Here is a 20,165-nt window from a genome sequence, read left to right as displayed (position 1 = left end):
GAGGGCTCTCCTCCCTGCTGGCGGGAGTGAAAACTGGTGCAGTCCCCTGGAAAATCACGTCAGTCCGCTGGACTGATACACACTCCACGACCCAGCAATTACACTTGCAGCAGAAACACCCAGCAAAGGAAAAAATAGATGTATACATACAGACGTGTGTATCTACTCATTTACTTAACGAGGGCCATGGTCTAGAATATGCTAGCAGCCCCGTTCGGAATGACTCCAAAGTGGAGGTGACCAAATGCCTAGGAGCAGAACCCATAAAATTAAAAAAAAAAAAATTGCGGTATATTCCTCCATGGGAATACTACAAGCAACGCTAATGATTTCCCTACAAGTGCGTGCACTGACAGGTATGACATCGAACGTCATGTTGAGCAAAGAGGTCGTACAGTATGTACTGTATCTTGACGTGTGTGTAGAATACAGGAACAGGAGAAAGCAGTCTATGCCATTAAAAGTCAAGGTAGTAGTTAGTCTCGGTGGGGAAAGGGCAGGGAGGAGTGGGTGTTAGTGACTGAAGGGGGGTGGAAAGGCAGACCTCTGGTGAGTACTGGTGACGTTCTCGTCCTTGAGCCAGGAGCTACTCGTACCGTTGTGTTCCGTCTGTGACAGTTTGTCAAGTTGCATAGTTATGCTATGCGTGCTTTTCTTTTTCTGTGTATAGGTTATACTTCAATGAAAAAGTGAAGGTTTTTTTATTTTTCACTTTGATTTTTAATTTCTTTTGGATGGGGGAGGGGCAGAGGGAGAGAGAGAATTTTTTTTTTTTTAAGATTTTATTTATTTATTTGACAGAGAGAGATCACAAGTAGGCAGAGAGGCAGGCAGAGAGAGAGAGAGAGGGAAGCAGGCTCCCTGCTGAGCAGAGAGCCCAATGTGGGACTCGATCCCAGGACCCTGAGATCATGACCTGAGCCAAAGGCAGCGGCTTAACCCACTGAGCCACCCAGGTGCCCCTCTTTTTTTTTTCTTAATATTTTATTTATTTATTTGATAGGCAGAGATCATGAGTAGGCAGAGAGGCAGACAGGGGTGGGGGAGTGGGGGGGAAGCAGGCTCCCTGCTGAGCAGAGAGCCCGATGCGGAGCTTGATCTCAGAACCCTGGGATCATGACCTGAGCCGAAGGCAGAAGCTTTAACCCACTGAGCCACCCAGGCGCCCCGAGAGAGAGAATCTTAAGCAGACTTCCACACCCAGCGTGGAGCCCATTGCAGGGCTTGATCTCACGACCCTGAGATCACGATCTGGGCTGAAATCAAGAGTCAATCACTTAACTGACTGAGCCACCCAGGTACACCCAAAACTAAGATTTTAAAAAAGTGACTGCCACCCCGGGTGTGAGACTAAGAAAACAGGTCCTCTTCATTGTCTCCCCTAACAATGGAAGGCTCTGGCCCCGAACCAGGACTCTTCAGGTCTACCGCACTGAGCCAGGTGTCCGGCTGTGCCTTCGCCACCGCTGCCCCAAGTTAATCAAGCTGGCCGAAGAAGAGACGTCGTCACTCAATAATTGCTATTTACCACAGGGGTCTCACAGTCAAAAGCGGGCTGGAGCCAAGCGGGGTACCTAAATAAATGAGATGACCAGTTATCACAGTAGGAAATGGTGGGGACTGTGGGGAACTGGCTTCTAGAGGGGCAGGTGCCTGGAGCTCTAGCCGATTAATGCATTCCAGAATGCAGTGAAGTCATTTTTTAAAAAGAAGAATTCAGAAATCCAGTTTGCTCTACCAAACCTTTCTGTTTTCATGGTTCAGCAGTTTTTTCAGATGAAACGGGCCAATCAAAACACGCCCTTGGGCCAGATTTGGCGGACAGGCCTTCTGTTTGCAACCTCTGGGTTGAGGGTAGAATGACTCATTCTGGAAACTCTGTCTGCTGGAGCTGTAATAATAAAAAATAGCTTTATTGGACACTTACTGGGACATTTACCATATTTCCTCGCTTCTAAGATGCCACCCACACTTTTTATATGACAAGCGCTTTCTAGGAAAAGAAGGGGCAAAAAAAGGAAAAGGGAAACATTACCATACTAAATGAATTCATCCATAAAAGACACACCTAGAGACCTTAAAATGTAAAACAAACAAACAGAGCAGAACGAAGGTATGCTGAAGAAATAAAATACACGAGACACTTTCCTACTTAATTCTTACAAAAACTTGATTTGATAGACATGATTGCTAGATCCATTTAATTTATTTATTTTCGGTAAAGATCTTATTTGTTTATTTGTCAGAGACAGTGAGCACAAGAGGCGAGGAGGGGGGGGGGGGGATGTAGAAGCAGGCCCCCCGCTGAGCAAGGAGCCCAATGCGGGGCTCGATCTCAGGACCCCGGAATCACGACCTGAGCCGAAGGCAGACACCTAACCGACTGAGCCCCACAGGCGCCCCATCCAATGCCACACGCTTAATCGTTGTAACACGTTGCTTCTCTTTGTGAAATGAGTAACATCGAGAGCAAACGTTGTCCGTTTGGGCGTAGTGGCTAACAGACCCCTAGAGGTAGAGGCACGAATGAGATAAAAATGCGTTTCTTGCTCTGTTGATCGTCTTTGATGGCCGTGCAGGGGCGGGAGCCACTCTCCCACGCGGTCCTTCAGAGCAGCGACTCTGTCATCTTCCACGTGTGACTTGGCCAGCCCGGCGAGCTGGAAGGGGGAAGGAGCAAGAGAGGCCCCTCTAGACTCAGAAATCTTTGGTAGAAAGTGGCGTCCGCTCACATTCTACTCAGAAGAGCCCAGGTCACCCTAAACCATACAAGGGGCTAGGACAGCTGTTCTCCTATTGCTGTGGAAGATAGAAATAAATTCTGGGGAGAAGCTACCAGTCTTCCACAGAGTGGCTCAGAGATATCAAACAATACCGGATCGCCGAGAAAGGTCTCGGTTTGGTGCTAGTGCGTCCGTAACGTTTCTCTGGTTGTGCCAGCCTCTTTGGTAACCATGAGGGCAGACGGCGGTGTTTAAGAGAGCTCACTAATGTTGTTCTTGTTACACTCAACAGTTGCCTTTTCTTTTTGGCAATGGAGGCTGGGTAGGCCTATATGAAGCTTCCTTTTACAACTAATGTGTTTAAATTGGATATCGTCAGTGGATGGAAAAAGTGTGCAGGGGACATGGATGGGGAAATTGCGAAGGCCCTCGCAGATGGCCTCATGCTGATAAAGAGTGTATCCTCCTGCAGACGCTGGTCAGTGTTCCTGAAATGGTGGAAAGAACTAGCACGGTGGGGGGCCGTCTTGGGTAAGTAGGGTGGCGTGGGCTAGGCTGAGGGCAGACAGGGGTCTGGAACCCCGCGAGAACAGCCCAGCTCTGAGGGAAAGCTGAGGCCAGGTCCCTGTTCCTCTGTTCCCACTGGCCAGGTCCTCAGGATATAAGCAGAGGCGCCTGGGCCCTGGCAGGTGCCTGATGCTTGCCCTGGGAAGCTTGTTGATGTCTCTTTCCCAGCGCCGATCCCCTTTGCACTACTGGGCCACCCTCCAGAGGGCAGAATTCTTGGGTGTTTTTTGTGGAAGGCTCTGTACTCTGGCTCGGTGCCTGGCTGGCTGCTGCCCCTGCATAGGCTGCCACACTTCCTGAAGGGAAGGGAGGGGGTGACACCGGCCCCCAGTCCAGGGACTGGGTGAGTCCGGAGCGCGGTCTGAAGCCCGCATCTTTCCTGGAAATGGCTGGTTGACTGAGACATTTCTAGGTATTCCATCAGGCCAGTGACATAAAAGAGACTTTGCCCAGGAAACGGAGCTCATGGGAAATCCCTTGGGAGCCAAAGGTCCCTGAGAGTGATTTGATGAGCTCTATGCCCAGTGTTGGTGAGGACTCTGGTCCCAAGGGTGCTTCCTGAATGCCAGGAGAGGATGGCCAGATAGCGTGAGGCTCTGAGCGGGCATGCTCACTGCCTCTGAGGGAAATGCAGATTCAAACAACGGGATTCTTTTCCCTCTTCAGAGTGGCAAGGCCAAGTTCAAAAGTCTGACGGTTCGGTGCTATCCGTGATGAGGGGGGAAATGGAGCTCTCGCACAGTGCGCATGGTAGACATGTTGACTTTGGAGAACAGATGAGCCCTCTCCAGAAAAATTTTAGTGCCTTTGCCTAAAAAGCTTTTCCAACATGTGCACAAGGAGGCACGTACAAGTTTGTTCACTGAGGTGTGGTTCGTAATGGCACAAAAATACTGGAAACAACCTAGAGCCCCAGCAGCAGGAGAAGGGCTGACCGAGATGTGCTCACGGCCATCGGGGTAACTCACCTGTACTATGCGCGCCAACATGGCCAGCGCCAAACAAATCACGGTATGAAGGGGAAAAAAAGCATGTGGCAGATGGTAAGAGTATTAGCTAGCTATTGTCATGTGACAGCTTATCCCCCAATTCAGTGGCGCTAAACCACCACCAACATTTATCATATTCCTAGTTTGTGGGATGCGTGAATTCAAGTGGGAGGTTCCAGGGTGGCGTTTCTTAAGAAGTTCAAGTCAAGATGGCAGCTGGGGCTGCCGTCATCTGAAGATGGTCTTCATGTCACGAAGACATCTGAAGACCCATCTTGGCTGGGGCTGGAGGATCCATTTCTGGGGTTTATTCATGATGACTGTCGCCTTTATGCCGATTGCTTGTGAGGGGCCCGAGTTCCTCCCCACGGGGACCTCTCCATGGGGCTGCTTGGGTCTCCTTGCAACGTAGCAGCTGACTAGCCCCCAGAGCAAGCCATCTGCGAAAGTACAAGGCAGAAGCAGCAATGTCTTTTATCATTTAACTTTGGGGGTCATACGCCATCACTTCTGCCACATTCTGTTCATCAGGAACAAGTTCCTAGGACGCCTGAGTGGCTCAGTGGGTTAAGCATCTGCCTTTGGGTCAGGTGATGATCTTGGGGTCCTGAGATTGAGCCCCGAATTGGGCTCCCTGCTCAGTGGAGAGTCCGCTTCTCCCTCTGGCTCCGCCCTACCCCCCACCCTGCTCATATATGATATTTATAAAAATATCAGAGAGAGAGGGAGAGAGATATATCACACGGTGTCATTCCCAGTCCAAGTCCAGGAGAAGATCAATGTCGAGTGTTCCCGAACAACAGGGAGTCAGGTAGAGAGAGTGGATTCTCCTTCCTCTGCCTTCTTCCTTGTGGCCCTCTGTGACTTAGGTGATGTCCCCTTGTATTTGGGAAGGGCTATCTACCAATTCAAATGCTGCTAAGTCACTAAGTTTTAGGGTACTCTATTATGTGGCAATAGAGAACAAGTAAAGGTTTTGAATCACGATCGGTATTGTTAAAATTCCCTGACCTTTTCTTAGATCCCCATGGCCTCTCTCTCTTTTCCTAATGTGCTTGTTTGGTGCCATTCCTGTTCCTCGGGAGTTTTATTTGCTATTGTTTCCCAGGCAGGAGAAATTTGTTATGAAACTTGTTTTGGAAAGGTATATACAGGTGGTATCGTTTCTGAACTCTTGTGAGTCATATTTTGTTTTTCTTTTTAGGTTTATTTATTGATTGATTTGAGAAAAAGAGAGAGTGAGTGAGGGGACAGGCAGAAGGAGAGGGAGAAAGAAACCTCAGCAGACTCCCGTACTGAGCGCAGAACCCGACGTGGGGCTCCATCCCAGGACCCCAAATCATGACCTGAGCTGGAGCCAAGAATTGGAAGTTTAACTGACTGAGCCACCCAGGCGCCCCCAGATTTTTTCCCTTATGTTTCACATGTATATAAATGAATCACAATCTTATCTACTAAAAATCTTGCACGTTTCTTTATCATTACTGTGGTTCCTAAATCTTAGAAGTCTGCTGACAAACTTACTCTTATGTAACTTGTTTTTCTGCCTGGGATCTTGTAAGAATTTCTGTTTGAAATTTTTAAAATTTCACTAAAAATTTTTAAAAATAGATTTTTCATTAATTTTCAAATTAATTCTAATTAATAATCAAGGAATCCTTTTCCTCTGTTCTGTTCTTCTGGTGATTTAATTATACGCACATTTATCCCTTGACTCTCGTCTCCTGTCTGCTTATCTTTTTCCTTCATTTTTTCTCTCTCTGAGTTTTAGAACCCTCTAATCGTTCTTCAGATTCATTGACTTGATTTTGTGCAATATCCAGTCTTCTGTTAACTAACTGCCTCTAGGTCCTTTTAAAACTCTATAGGTATATATTTCATCTCCAGAGTAGTTTTATGCCTTAGGGTTATTTTCTTACTAAGAATCATTTGAGGAGGGGTGCCTGGCTGGCTCAGTGGGTTAAGCCTCTGCCTTCGGCTCAGGTCGTGATCCCAGGGTCCTGGGATCGAGCCCCACATCTGGCTCTCGGCTGGGCGGGGAGCCTGCTTCCCCCTCTCTGCCTGCCTCTCTGCCCACTTGTGATCTCTCTCTTTCTGTCAAATAAATAAATAAAATCTTAAAAAAAAAAAAAAGAATTGTTTGAGGGGTGCCTGGGTGACTCAGTGAGTTAAGCACATGACTCCATCTCAGCTCAGCACTTGATCTCAGGGTTATGAGTTCAAGCCCTGCGCTGGGTGTGGAGCCTACTTTAAAAAAAAAAAATTAGTTGAGAGATTTAATACTTCTAATCTTAAGACTACAAATTAGCAAGTTTTCTCCCTTCCATTTTTGTTCTCTGGGCCATCTGGGTGACTTATCCTGGGACATTTGCTCATATCAGCATCCTTTTGACCTGCTTGATCTCTGTAGATGGGCAGTCATGATCCCCTGTTTGCTCATTCTTATAGGAGGAGTCCTGTGTTTATTCAACACTGGGCGTCAAGATGGGTTACACATTCTGTTTGAATATTTTGGGCCTGGACAAAGAGAGGAGGGAAAAGTTTATATTTACTGTACTTTACTTTGCCCTGGTTAAGCGTCAGCAGGCTGTGGAGGTAAGGGAGGAAGCTTTAGCCCAGCACAGATGCCCTGTGGATTTCACTTTTGTGCCAAGTGGCCTCTTTTGTCTTCAGATTTAACTGGAACAATGACAACTTCCTGGATAAGCCCAGCTGGACTTACTGGGGGTCATGTACAGGGGTCACCCTGTTTATTCTAGCACATCTCTTGGGCATTGCTGGACATGTTAGCAGAATCAAATTCTGATCATTCTAGACTGCACCCACTGCTGTCCCCAGATGGTGTGCTCGGAGCTTGCAGGGATCATGGGGATCTTTTGGCCCCTTCCACCTGCTCCTTGAATGGGCTTTTCAATTGCCAGGAATGAATTGTGGCTGGACGGTCCCTACCCTCCCCCTGGTTGAAGCTCAGTATGTCTATGGAAATTCTTGAATGCTTCTGACCCGCCATAAATGGTGCCCTTCCCTATTCTCCGTCTGTGGGGTAGAGTTTTTTCCTCATAAGAAACCTCATGCTCCCTTTGCCTCATCCTCCCTCACTGGGCCCACCAAGCCATGCCTCAGGCCTCCACTTAAACCTCGCTTCCTCCAGGAAATGTTCCTGGAAGTCCTCCCACGGAGCTACCCTATGCTGTGATCTTAGAACTTCTTGTATTCTGCCTGCGGTAGACCTCACCACCTGGGGTTCTCACTCTGTTTACTGATCTGTCTTCCCCTGTAGGCTGTCATCTACAGAACGTGGCAGTTCCTATTCATTCATTCAAAAAAATTTGATGGGGAGCCAAGTATATATGAGCCACAGTGCTAGGCACAGTTTTTGCCTCCTGCCCAGAGTCTGTCACAGATTGCTTAGTAAATATTCACTGTAAGAATGAATGGCCAGCTTCAGGGAACCAGGCCAGAGATGGCAGCCGGTGATCAGCAAGAATGTTGGAACGCTGGTGGGTGGGACTTCCCTGTAGCTCCAGCGAGCAAAGTAGCTCCTAGGGTAGAGAGAACTGAGTTCTAACCCGGGCTGGTGCCCTGAGGTCTGGAGGCCTGCAGGGGGAACTGCCTGATGGTGGCGAGGAGTGCTCAGGGGCTGAAGCCTGGGCAGGCCCTCTGATACGGTACAAAGAAACATCAGGCCAAAGGAAAGCAGCATGTCTGTGGCTGAGGCTTCCATGGTTGGGGTTCTGCACCCATGAGTATGGACTTTGGAGCCAAAGAAACTTACTTAAGATCTCAGAGCCTCAGTTTCCTTTCCTTTTTTTTTTTTTTAAGATTTTATTTATTTATTTGACAGACAGAGATCACAAGTAGGCAGAGAGGCAGGCAGAGAGAGAGAGGAAGGGAAGCAGGCTCCCCGCTGAGCAGAGAGCCTGATGCGGGGCTCAATCCCAGGACCCTGGGATCATGACCTGAGCCGAAGCCAGAGGCTTTAACCCACTGAGCCACCCAGGCACCCCTCAGTTTCCTTTTCTGTAGAATGGGCATAAGACTGGTTTCATAGGCCCCTGTGGGGATTAAAGGAGGTTATTATGAGTATAGAACATTAGCTCTGGCGTCTGGCATATAGTAAAAGTTTTATCGACGTTAATGATTCCTATCTAGGCTCGCTTTTATTATCTGGAGTGCATTTGGGGAAGATAGTGGGAGCAAGCTTTGGCCCCAGTCTGGAGGTATAGCTTCAGCTATCTCTTAGAGCCCCAGGTGTGCACCAGCCTGGAGCAAGTGAAGGCCCCGCTCCTGGGCCTGGGCCTTTCCAGGCTTCTGTGGCTGAGTTGTGGCACAGAATAACTGGGTTTTCCCTGGCATGCTGCCTCTGTAGGTAAGGCCCGGCCTAAGGTTGCCATGAGAAGGTAAAAATCAGATCACTCACCAGCACTATCTAATCACAGTAAAACATCCAAAATAAAAGGTATTACCCAGATATCGAGGAAAAAGCTAAATAACAGGGCTGTCCCAGGACCAAGTATAGGGGAATGTAGGCCAAAGGAGGTTTGAAAGAGCCTCCGATGAAGACTTTTGTCGCTGGGTTTAGAAGTGTAAGTTACGGCTCTGGTCCACTGCATTGAGGCAACTGTCTTTTGAAGCCTTCCTGTCATTTAGGGTTTGGTGGCCGATTGGATTAGGGTGAGGGGTGGGGGGCAGAGTGACTTCCAGGGGGTACTGCCTGACTAACTGGGTAGATGGAAGTGCTGCTGGCTGACATTTTGGGAAGATGAACATATTTGGGGGCAGGGGGAAGGGACCAAGTTCAGTTTGAGCATAGAGCCTTTTTCTTTAGAGAGAGAGAGGGAGAGAGTGTGCGTACGTGAGTGTAGGGAAGGGGGTGAAGAAGGGCAGAGGGAGAGGGAGAGAGAGAAAATCTCAAGCAGACTCCCCACTGAGCGCTGAGCCCGATGCAGGGCTCAATCCCGCCACCCAGAGACCCTGACCTGAACTGAAATCAAGAGTGGGGGGGGGCTTAGCTATCCAAGTCACCCACATACCCCTGAACATAGGAGCTTTTGAGGTGTTTGAAGGGTGTTGATGTAGAAATGGCTATAGGGCAACCAAAGGTGTTGATCTGGAGCTCCCAGAGAATTGTATAAAGATGTAGAATTAGAACTGCAAATAAGGAGGGGATGACAGCTGTGCAGCGGAGCGGGAACAATGGAGCAAAGAGAAAACCATGGAGAACGGACACTTGGAGAGGGAAAATGGCGGCAGGGAAGCCAGCAAAGATGATGGGGAAGAAGGAAAGACTGGAGAAATAAGATCAAAACCAGGAACTGGATAGAATACCACCAGGCATTTTTTTAACCCCAGATTTTATTGATTTACCTACTTATTTGAGAGAGAGACAGAGAGCGCGTGCACAAGCAGGGGCAGTGTCAGAGGGAGAGGGAGAAGCCGGCTTCCCGCTGAGCAGGGAGCCCTGCGCAGGGCTCCTGATCTGAAGGCAGATGCTTAACTGACGGAGCCACCCAGGCACCCCCAACCAGGTTTTTGCAGAAGAACTTCGAGCAGAAAAAGAAAAATTTCAATAAAACAAAAATTATGATCTGGAGCTACAGTTACAAGCACGGAGGGCCATTTATAATATAGTATTTAGTGGGAAAAGTACATTGAAGGGGAGGGTGACCATATTTTTATTAAAAAAAAAAAGATTTGGAGCATCTGAGTGGCTCAGTCAGTTAAGTGTCTGACTCTTGATTTCAGCTCAGGTCATGATCTCAGGGTCGGGGAATCAAGCCCTGTGTCGGGCTCCACGTTCAACAGGAGTCTGCTTAAGATTCCCTCTTTCCCTCTAGCTTTGCCCCTTTCCCTGCTCTCTAACTAACTAAATCAATCAATCAATCAATCAAATCTTTAGTAAAAATATTTATGTGGATAAACATGGCAGGGACGAACATAATGTTAGCTGTAGCTGTGTCCAGATGGTGGCTCTGGTGGCCATGATTTTTTTCTCTTTTTATATTTGCGCCGCCTCATTTTTAAAAGCGTGATGGGCTTTGTCTGACAAAAAATATACTAGTTTTGGAGACCATCAGAAAACTTGGAGAAATAGGGTGCAGTTTGTAGTTTAGCTCCTAGCATGGTACCAATGTCGATCTCTTCGTTTTGACAAATGCGCCATGGTTCTGTAAGACACTAACATTAGGGGAAGCTGGATGAAGGGTACATGGGGACTCTACTATTTTTGTGACTCGCCTATAAATCTAAAATGATTTTGAAATAAAAATTCTCTCTAGGTTAAAAAATAAGTTTACTGACAAAAATGTCATTTTGTAAATGATAGGACTCTAGGATATAGATAGATGGGACACTCACCCTGCCCAACACAAAGAGCTTGGTGGTAAAAGGAGGAGGAAGGTTAGGGTATGAATAGAGCATTTTCACAAGCAGAGAACGGGTCATGAGAACTGCCGAGAAGCAAGAAGGGGAGCTGTGGGCAGACAAGGTGGCTGAGGCAAGCAGGTGGGATGGGCTGAGGTGGACGAGGTGCCTCTTTCTCCAAGATTGGAGAGAAAAGGACAAAGAGAGGAGAGGTGTAACTCAGGCTTATTGGCAGAGGAGCTTAGGCCAAGGCACCTAGGTTTTCGCTGGGAGGTAGGTAGGGGCCAGCTCACCTGCTGAAGGTGAGGGGGTTGGGGAAGGTGTGGAGCTTGTGGAGGACAGAGAAGTCATGGAAGCCAAAATGAGTCATTCAACCCAAATGACCATGAGACAGCAGTCTTTCCCAATCCCCTGAGGAGATAAGAGTCACTTGGAATGTGTTAAAATCGTGAAGTCCCTAGGCCTTCAATTCATACCTACTTAATCAGAAATTCCTATGGAGAGACCCGATAATCTTTATATTTAACAAGTGCCCCGGGAAGTTCTTCCCCAGAGGGAAGCAGGAGGAACACCAAAGTAAAAAAGAATTGCTTAAAGCTGTCTGCTCCAAATGTGCTTTGAGGACCAGCAGCAGTGGCCTCACCTGGGGGCCGCTTGGAACTGCACACTCCAGACCGAAGAAATCAGCAGCTGTATTTTAAATGTGATCCCCAAGTGAACCAAGGGCGCATCAAAGTTTTAGAAGCTCTACGCTAAGTAATCCCCATTGCCATCCATATGTACGCTGGACAGCAATTACATGACTGTCCCCGGTGGTGAGCTCACTAGCCTGAAGGAGGAACTCCTGTTTGGACTGAACAGGGTTGGGAGGGTGGAAAGAGGAAGATGATGGTGGTTGGAAGGTTCGAGCATGGGTCTAGGATGGAAAGAAAGAAGGCGAGGAGGAGGACTGATGAGCTGGGAGTCTCAGGAAGGGTGAAGGGGACTGGAGATTTGGATTGGGTCAAGAAGCTGGGGTGGAGGGAGTACAGAGTAGGAAGGGTGGACGGATGGGAGGGAAGTTCATGCCCAAGGTGTCTCTTGGGGGTGGGTGGCTGTAAAGGAATGGAGTTGGAAGCAATCGTCTGGACTGGAGGCACTCGTGGAGTTGGGAGGTCTTCCGATTCCGTGGGTCATTCCTAGTTCAAGTTCCAGTGGCTCAAGGTGAGGATCTATGCTTGTCTGTTTGGCCACCATTCTTTGGGGATCCCTGTGACTTCCGTGGAACTCACCCTCATCAAGGATGGGTACGTATGCCAGACTCCGCCGGCGAGAGCCCTTCACCTTCTGGCCCCAGTGATTGGCTCAGAACTGAGCATGTGACCCAAGCAGGTCCAATCAGAATTTCTTGGTGAGTTTGATCTACGTAAGCTGGGCAAGGAGAATCTCGTTTCTTTAGATGTGAATGAATCAAAGTAATATAGGCGTGCGGGGGGTGGGGGAACAGATGTCAGAGTCCATCTTCCTGCTGCATGGGGAGAAGTGGTCTTGAGAATAAAGGCAAGGAGATGAGGGCCATGGGGGAGAGGGATGGAGGAAGCCCAGTGACCGACGGAACATCTGGGTGCAGCCGTGCCTGGGGCTAGATGCATCCGCAAGTCTCATTCCAGTGAGCGCGAATGTTCAGCTCTGTGGCTGAAGCCGCTGTGAGCTGGAGTGTCTGTCACAACTGAGAAAGCATAACTGCAAGAAGAAACAAGGCAGCCTGCACTGACATCGGCAGGGAAAGGCAACAGGGTCCTGGGTGATGGCGGGTGATGTGGCCAAGGATGAATGAGGGTGGTGAGTCAGGCGCCTGGAGCCTCAGAGGAGGAGGGCAATAAGGAAAGGCGTGGAAATAGCAGAGAGGGTCCAGGAGAACGTGAAGAACACCTCCAGAAATGCCTGCCAGCAAGGGAGAAGCCCCCACCAAAAGCCTGAAAAGCAAAGCCTGGTCACTAACTGGGCCCAGCCCTATTGTGGGTTGAACCCTGACCCTGACCACAGATTGACTCCTGACCCTGACTTTGGGCTCGGCCCTCCTCTGGCCATGAAATGACCCTTGACTCAGGGCCCTTGGCAAGCCCTGATCCTTGCCAAGCCCTGATTCTTTCCCCCTCTTTTCAGACTCAGTGTAAAGTCTCCAGAGCCAGCTGGCTGGCTCAGGGCATCCACAGCACCCCCCCCCCCCAACTCCCCCGATTTCCTGAGCTGCAGCCCTTACCCCTGAGGGCCCAGGTCCAAATGCAGTTTTCCATCTGGAAAACCAGCTAGTCACCTCCCAAATCTTCCCCTCTCTCTGGCCATCTCTGTCCCAGGGGGAAGAAGTGAAGAGGACAGTCTCTTGGTTCCTGAGGTGTTCTGTGAGCCTGTCCGTTTCCATCAACTGTCCACCAAGGATATGAAGGCGGGATTGGCACTCATCTGTCCCTCTCCCCAGATATGCATTAAAATGGGATTCTCCCATGGTCCAATTTGGTGATTTCTCAGGTGTCCAGCTGTAAGCCCGGAAGTTTCTGTCAGCAATAGCTGATCCCAGGGCTGGACAACTGCCTTGAGAACCTTCAGGAGTCACAAACCCTGAGCTGCTTTGTGTGTGTGTGTGTGTGTGTGTGTGTGTGTGGTTTTTTTTGTTTTTTGAGTTTTTTTGTTTGTTTGTTTTTTAAGATACAGCATTTGCTGGTATGCCTTGGTAGCTCAGTTGGTTAAGCGTCCAACCCTTGATTTTGGCTCGGGTCATGATCTCAGAGTCCTGAGATTGAGCCCTGTGTCAGGCTCGGTGCTAGGTATGGAGCCCACTGGGATTCTTTCTCCCTCTCCCTTTGCCCTTCCTGACACCCCCTCACCCCCTTGCACATGCTCCCTCCCTCTCTCTCTCAAAAAAAAAAAAAAAAAAAAAAAAGAAAAAGAAAAAGAAAGAAAGAAAAGGAAAAAAGATACAGCAGCTTCTTTTATCAGTAAGTCCCAGAGGACATTTTCCTGTGGTCCTCACAGTTCTTTGTAGACAGAACCTGCCCCTAGGGCAACAAAGAGGGAAAAGTTGTAGTTGGCAGTGTTTGGTCGACCTTAGCCCCTTCAGCTACCTATATGCAGCCTGGAGAATGTCTGATCATGGTAAACACCTAATGTTGTGAAAACAGCAGTAACCCAACCCTAGAAAACCCTACTGGGAATCTTCTGTAAGCCAGACCCTCAGCTAAGCACTTAGTATCTGCATTGTCTCGTTTTATCTTCAAAATAATGTTAGACAGTAGAAACTGTTAGTAGCCCGTCTTTACAAATGAGCAGACTGGGGCATGGATGGGTGCACTTGACCAAAGTCACCCAGCTGGGAACTGTTGGGACCTGGATGCCAGGACCAGGTAGTCTGACTTTGGAGCTTATTGGATCAGCAGGTGGTAGGATGGATGGATGGATGGATGGATGGATGGATGGATGGATGGATAAGTGAATGAATGAATTGACAATGGATGGGTGGGTGACCAGAGGTATTCTAGGAGGCAGAAATTTGTTCTGAGCTTGTGAGGATCTGAGGACTGCCTGTCAGTAGGAGGTTGGCAGGGAACCATGGGTAGCTAGTCCCACAGTCTCAGCAAAGATCCCTTTGCTTTTCTTCTCTTTCTCACATTCTTGCTTGAATCACGGTCATGCTGCTGGTTTGGAGAATGTTCTGAGTGTGACCGAGTTCCCTTTTGTATGAAAAGAGAACCCAGAAGATCTATCAAGGTCTCTTATCAGTGTGGTATAATGGTTGGCCTTTATTTTCTTCTGTGTGCTTCTCTGAGATTTTTCCAATTTTCTGCTCTGTGTAGCAGGTTTCTGTTTGTGCTGGACCAGCATGTGTTCTTCCTTCTTGTGACAGCAATCCCCTGGTGGCTCGTGGGCAGTCACTCCTTACTCTGCTGTTAGTGTAGTTTTGGGGGTGAGAGGGGGAGGTGACTCCCCAGTGCAGAAATAAGCCCGTGGTCCAGATCTGGCCAGTCATGGTGTTGTATCCCTTTGGCTACAGCGATTGGTTCAAGAAAAGACACTTACCCAAGTATGTCCAATACGAGCCCATGAGCTAACTTTTTTTTTTTTAACAGTTGCAAAAGAGAAGCTCTCTTTCTTTGGGGGGATGCTGAGAGATGGGATACACGTGTGGGGCTTTTAGGATCCATTAGCCCTATGTAAGAGGTTGTTTCTGAGATTGGAGTTAACACAGAGTATAGCACAGGGGAGAGGCAGAAGGAGAGAGTTCTGACCTTATCACTTCGGTCTCCGGATCCAGCCATCGCTGAAGCTAGAGATGCATTTCTGGTTGTTGGAGCTGAAATTTAGTTCTTTTTTCTCAGTCCACCCTGAGTTAGGTTTTTGGCCCTTGCAGACAAGGTTTCTAACACAGCGTGTATCACTCTTGTACAAATACAAACACGAATTTGTATTTTGAATAACGTTAGTCAAAAAGAACCAAAGACAACCATGGGATTCCCGAGTTCAGGCAGTCAGTCCAGAAACAGAGCCATCACACAACCATCTGTCACACAAACAGCTGCAGGTCGGGCCAGAGAGACGGGAGCGGGCTGCTGGGAAGATTCCTCCAGGACTGTTCCTGGAGGGGGGTGAGGGAACATTTGAACAATCAGCTCTGTCTCACCTTCCCCTCTGCTCTGTCCAGTTTCCAGCTGGGCACAATGGGACTCCTTCAGTCTGTAGCCTGCAATTAAAGCACATGGCTCAGGAATCCTGCTGATCCAGGCCCCTTCTCCACCCTGGGCTGGTCCTGCCCTGGGAGAGAAGAAGCGGAAAGGATTCCCAAGCTGGCTGGGAGGAGGCAGCAGCTGCGCGCGGAGATGGGTCCTGGCTGGGGAACTTCCCAGGGCGCACCGCCCAGCCATCTCCTGGGGCTGCCTCAGTGGAGGAGGGAAGGGACAGAGCCAGAGTGACATTGCACTCTTCGGGGTACACCGAACCAACACCATGTAGCTTTCCGGATTCTGTTAATATCTACACCGTACCTAACTTACTACCCATTCATCCATTTCTCCCTTTTCTGAGATTTTAAAAAATTGAACAAAATTATGCATCAAAGAGAAGTGCATAAAACACCATGTTTGGCCGAAAACAACAACAACAAAAAACAGACAACAAAGAGGAAAGCAAACAGCTGTGTTTGCCCTGCCATCGAAGATGAGAAATACATCATTGCCAGCCAGTTCGTCACTGGCCTTGGGCACCTCTGACCACCTCCACTCCCGCCCCCCAGAAGTTTCTGCTCTCCTGTGCTCAGTGCCTCTGGCTTTTTTCTTCATAGTTTCACATCATCCTTTTTCTTTAAGTAGATTTATTTTTCGACGCTTTTATTGAGGCAAAATTCATATGACACGAAGTTCACCCATTTCAAGGGTGCAGTTCCGTGGCATTTCTTATGTTCCTCTCTATCTAGTTTTTTTTTTTTTTTTTAAGATTTTATTTATTTATTTGACACACAGAGAGAGAAATCACAAGTAGGCAGAGAGAGGGGGGGAAGCAGGCTTCCTGCTGAGCAGAGAGCCCGATGCGGGACTTGATCCCAGGACCCTGAGATCATGACCCGAGCTGAAGGCAGAGGCTGAACCCACTGAACCGCCCAGGCGCCCTCTCTCTATCTAGTTTTGAAGCGTTTTTGTCGTCCCCAGAGGTGGCCCCAAAACCATGAAACAGCTACGCCCTGTCTTCCCTTCTTCTGACCCTGGCAACCACGCGTCCACTTTTTCTCTCTGCAGACGCTTCTTGGCACTTCGTAGAAGTGGAGTCACACAGTCTGTAGTCTTTTGTCTTTGGCTTCTTTCACTTAATGTCGTGGTTTCGAGCCTCATCTACATTATAGTAAATATTAGTACTTCATTTCTTTTCAAGGCGGAGTGATATTTTACTAATGACTAATCATTATATCAAATAATATAATCATTGTAAACAATATAGAAACAAATGTAGAAAATATATAAATTCTATAACGTATCGATAAATCATATAATAATAATTAATAAAATAATTACTTATTTTACGAGGAAACTCTTTTATTACCCTTTCCCTCTGCCTGCAACACTGTTCTCCCTCAAGCTGTTCAGATGATGGGTTTGCAAGAAGGTCTTCTCCCCTGACTAACAACACTGCAAATGGCCCCCTGTGAATTCCCAGTCCCTCCTTATCCTGCCCCACATGTTCCTTTTTCTAGAGCACTTCTCGCTTTCTGACATGTTGTGTAATCTATTTACGTTTTCTATTGATGGTTTTTGTGCGTGTCTGTCCACCCAGGCATGGGTAGGTTCCACGAGCCCAGGGAGTTTTGTCTGCTGATCTCCGAGATGTACCCCAGCTCTTACATCCATCAGTGCTTGTCCCCAAGACATCCACGTCCTGATCACTAGAATCCGTGAATGCTCCTTCCTAGGGCATGAATGGACACGTTGCAGATGAGATTAAGGGTCTGGAGAAGGGGAGATTATCCTGGGTTCCCTGGGGGCAACCACAGGTGTCCTTATAAAAAGGAGGCAGAAGAGATGTGGGTGCCTCCGAGGGCCCAGTGCGACAACGGAAGCAAGGCTAGTCCGCCGGCTTTGAAGGTCGAGGCAGGGGCCAGGAGCCAAGGAGGGCAGTTTGGGAAGCCGGAAAGGGCAAGGAAACGGGTTCTTCTCTAGAGCATCCGGTGGGAGCGCAAGCCGGGCTGACCCGTGAATTGTAGCCCTGTAGCACTCTTTTCAAAGTTCTGGCTTTTGGAATGGCAAGGGCAGAAAATTCTGTGGTTTTAAACCATTGACTTTGTGACAGTTGTTGGAAACGAAGGCTGTGCTCTGTAAACAGTTGTCGAAGGAATAAGCGCTTGTTGAACCAGTCGCTGAAGGAGACACCAGTCTGGTTGGTAACAAGTGGCAGGTAAGAGAAGCAGAAACACGGGCAGCGCAGACACAGTGGTGCCGCTCCATGCGGGGCTGCAGGCTCCCACGCGGCTCGCCGTTAGACAGAGGGTGCGAGGGACCCAGGAGCACGCACTGGGGACTAGATGTCTTGATGCAGTGGAAAACGGGATGGTTTTCCTATTCGGTCAGGGGAGGATACTTAAGGCTTCAGTCTGCAGGGCTGGGGAAGGAGGTCAGGGCAGACTTTACAGAGATGATGATATTTGTATCTGGTCCTGGAGGATGCGTGCAGAAAGAGCAGGGCCAGCATGTGGTGTGGCCATCGAGTGTGTGTGCCGCCTAACGTTGGCACCACGGGCTAAGTCCCGTGACTTGAGAAGTGTAGCCAAGGTGATGGGCAGCCTCCAGAGGCTTCTAAGCAGGAAATGCCATGGTCCAGCCTGCCCTTTTGCAACATCCTCCTGCCATAGCCTGGGATGGGAGGAAGGAGGGCTGAGAGACAGGGGGATCTGGGGTGGGGGATGGTGTTCATGCTGCCCCATCTCTTGCCCAGGCTCCTTCTCATGCTCCAGCTGCTTCCATTCTTGACCTGTTTCTCCCCCATGGTGACCTAATCCAGACCCTTGACGAGGACCACACGTCCCTGTCCGGTGTGGGTCTCTCTCCTGGTTTGCAACCCCACAGCAGAGGCTGGAGTCTCATTGTGCTTTCCCCTTGGGGTGCAGGTCGTTGAGTGTGACGTGTCTCTGTCCTTAGGGAGATGTTCTGGGGACTGTGGCACATTTGGGTTTGGAACTCAGGGGCCCAGAAGGGAGGTCAGAAGAGCAATGAGGTAATGGTTTAAGAACAGTGGCCCATCGAGAACAAACATTCCTTGATCGGCACACGGAGTCATTGTCCCTTGGAGTCAGGAACTCGTGGCCCCAGTGGCTGCTTATCCATGGGGTGTGGGCATGAGGTGGTTCTCTCCCACCTGTCCAGTCTGTCCTGGCATGAGAGGACCCTTCAGCTGAGCAGATTGGTGGGGAAGGAAGCCAGAGAGGACTGGCAGGGACTTCTTCCAGGGCAAGTAGACTTGGCCTCTGAGGAAGAGCTTCCCTCGGAAAGACAGTGAGCCTGGCGGGTATGTACACAAGCTCTGGGGGCAGCCCTGGGCCTATCAGTTACTAGTGGACGAGGAGAACTCTGTGCCTCAGTTTCTAAATTTGAAGTGCTTCGCAGAATCCCTTGAAACAATAAGCGCTCAACAATTATCAGCCATTATTATGATTGTTATTGTTTTTATTAGTTCCGTAAACTTTTCCTAAATGCCATCCCTGTCCTCAGTCCTGTCCCCATCTAAGGACAAAGAGATAAGACATCCTGCCCTCGAGTGTGCACTGCTTAGTGGGAGAGACAGGCCAATGGATAAAAATTCTATCAGGGGATGAAAATTCTAGAATAGAGGGGCCTCCAACTTCCTGGGGCAAGGGAGGGTATAGGAAGGCTTGATGGAGATGGTGACATTGGTGCCCGGCCAGGGACGGTGCGTGGAGGAAGAGAGAGGGCCCATCTGGCATTGCAGGAACACAAGCCCTGGGGTTGGGTGCCAGGCGGGAAGGAGCTGGCCAGAACCCCAAGCTGTGAGCGTGTGCTCCCCGGGGGGCAGGGGGGATGGGTGGCTATTGACTCCAGATGCTCCTGGCCTGACCTTTGACAAAGCCAGCAGCAACCCCAGGCTCCCCGGAAGTGTTCCTGCCTGTGACATCATGCTGAGTCCGGTCAGTTCCATGAATGGGAGGACACAGCCCCCACCCCTCCTGCCTCCGAGGAGGAAGAAGCAGCTCTCCGCGGTGCCTGGGCCGGTACACACCACAAGTTCCCATCCCCGCTGGCTGCAGCCACCCCAGCCCAGTAAGGACGGGAGCCAGGAGCGCACCCTCTGTAACCTGATGCTCGCCTGCCTCAGCCCTGGCTTCTGAGCCCACTCCTCAGGGGCGGCCCAGCCAGCCCGCGGTCACGGTGACCTCCTTCCTGCTGGCTGCCAGGCCTGCTCTCGGCGCCCCACCCAGTGAGGTCCAGGGGAGCCTCTGCATGGGGCCAGAGATGGCTGTTGTAGCCACTGGCCTGGAGTCAAGTTAGACCAGGTGTCCCTGGGCCCCTGCTCTCTCACCAAGACTCCTGCCTCCACTGGCAAGCATCCTTGGGCTGGAAGCAGGCCTGAAATGCGGGCCTCCCTGCACCCATGGATGAAGGACTTCTTTCTGCCCTATCACCAGATGCTGAGCCCTCCCTCGTCCCACCTGGACTGACCTGAGCCTCACCTCTAAAAGACACAGATTCTGCTTGGATGCAAAGTGATAGAGTGATAAGTGCACGGCTCTGGGGTCCCACAGCCTGGGTCCAGATCCCAGCTCTGCAGATTCCTAGCTGTGGCACCTGGGGTGAGTGACTTAGGTTTTCTGTGCCTCAGTTTCTGCATTCGTACAATGGGATAATCAGACCCGCTTAATGTGCCAATCCAGATTTTGGAAGATTTTTCTCCGTCAAGGGCTAGAGAATACATACGTTACGCTTTGCGAACGTAGGGTCTGTGGCAACTACTCGGATGGTGGCAGATGCGGCGCCAACACAGGTGCAGGTAATAT

The sequence above is a fragment of the Meles meles genome, chromosome 21 (assembly GCF_922984935.1).
Source record: "Meles meles chromosome 21, mMelMel3.1 paternal haplotype, whole genome shotgun sequence".
NCBI lineage: Eukaryota > Metazoa > Chordata > Mammalia > Carnivora > Mustelidae > Meles > Meles meles.
This window is presented reverse-complemented; position numbering follows the sequence as displayed.